The sequence below is a fragment of the Tupaia chinensis genome, unplaced genomic scaffold (genome assembly GCF_000334495.1).
Source record: "Tupaia chinensis unplaced genomic scaffold, TupChi_1.0 Scaffold000248_1, whole genome shotgun sequence".
Taxonomy (NCBI): domain Eukaryota; kingdom Metazoa; phylum Chordata; class Mammalia; order Scandentia; family Tupaiidae; genus Tupaia; species Tupaia belangeri.
The window spans coordinates 4678198-4679912 of NW_006159726.1; the positions used below are offsets into that span (position 1 = coordinate 4678198).

Sequence of the window (1715 nt, forward strand, 5' to 3'; positions counted from 1 at the left end):
AAAAACCCCCTCTCAAAAAAAAAAAAAAAAAAAAAAAGGAAAAGAAAAGAAACAGTAAGGCAGCCTTAGGCATCTGGCTGTGGAGGGCAGAGATGGAAGAGTAGTGGAAGGAGTGGGTGAGAGGGGCTGGGGTTTCTTTTCTGTGTCAGTCATAACAATCTACTATCATATGTCCATAGGAACGAAAGCATCAACAAATGGCACTTAAGAGAGATCATCCCTGGGGACCAAGAGGTGGCATGGTGGTTAAAATGCTGGACACTCCCACATGGAGACATAGGGACAGAAAGCGAGAAATCACCCCCCTGGGAGGATGGTCACACCGCAATCCCTTCTCCTCCATTCTCCTGTTGGGATCTTGGGCACACATGCACACGCGTCCAGCGTGTTTTAAGCCACCGGATCCGGGACACAAACTGTGGTCGACTACGTGGGAGTCCAGCTACATAGCCATTACGCTAACTGCTGGTTCCCAATATATCTAATTTAAACAAAAAAGGAATTTATGGGGGCCAGCAGGTGGCGTGGTGGTTAAGGTGCTGGACACTCCCACATGGCTAACTACGAGTCTCAGACCTGGTGGCTTGCTTTTTCGCTTTTCCTCTCTCTCTCTCTCTCTGTGTGTCTCTCTTTAGTCAAATTAAAATAAATAAAGTTAAATAGAGTAATTTTTAAAAAATGGTTCCATGTTATAAAACTTTGGTGTCAAGAGGTCAGTTGGGTAGGACGGCACTCGGTACAGCAGTGCTGAGGGGACCATGAAGTACGTGTTCACCTGGAGTGTGCTACATCTAGTGACCAGGAGGGAGTGGAAGCCCAGCCATCCTGTCCCCATGACCTGTCTTGTACAAGCAAGGCGTGGGCTGGCCAAAGAATTATGAGCCTCAAGAGCTCCTGCTCTGCCTGCCATAAGCAAGAGACTGGCCCTAAGTTCCACTGGGGGTTCAATGTCTTTTCTTTAGAGACTCCTTGATACTTTATGATTGAAGTCCTCAGCCAAGAATGTCAGTTAAGGAAGCTGGATCCAAGGCCAGCATGTGGCGTGGTGGTTGGGGGCATGGACTCCCACATGGCCGACTGTGGTTCAAGTCCCAGACTGGGCGATTCGCTTTCTCTCCCTCTCTCACTCTGTCCCTCTCTGGTCAAATCAATAAATAAAATAAAATAATTCTTAAAAAAAAAAAAAAAAAAAGGACGCTGGATCCCATGTGGGATCTGGACCGAGCAGCTTGAAAAACATGTCGGGCACATGTGTGTGCATGCTCAAAATCCCAAGAGGAGAATAAAGAAGAAGGGATTGTGGCATGCCTATCCCCACAAGGGGTGCTTTCTCACTTTTCCTCTCTGTGTCTCTCCAGTGAGAGCATGTGGCCTATAATAAAAACAAGCAAATAACAACAAAGAGAATTGGCTACATATATAACAAAGAGTTAATCTTCCCAATATAAAGAGCTTCTACAAATCAGTAAGAAATAATAACAGAAAGGAAAACTAGGCAAAAGATATTTACAAATAGATAACACACTATAAAATGAATACAAGTAAGGTATTGCACATATGAAAAGGTATTTAAACTCAATCAAAAAAGACCTATAATTAGGGGCCAGCAGGTGGTATGGTTGTTAAGGGCGTTAGACTCCCACATGGCCAACCATGGTTCATGTCCTGGACTCAGTGGCTTGCTTTCTCACTTTCCCTGTCTCTCTCTCTCTCTC

The 1715-nt window shown here is 45.0% G+C and overlaps 1 long non-coding RNA gene across 1 annotated transcript in view; it reads right to left on the minus strand.

Moving 5' to 3' along the window:
- The window catches only part of LOC114007861 (uncharacterized), a 17443-nt gene that overhangs the window by 775 nt on the left and 14953 nt on the right, over positions 1–1715 (minus strand). The gene's annotated exons all lie outside the window — the stretch shown is intronic.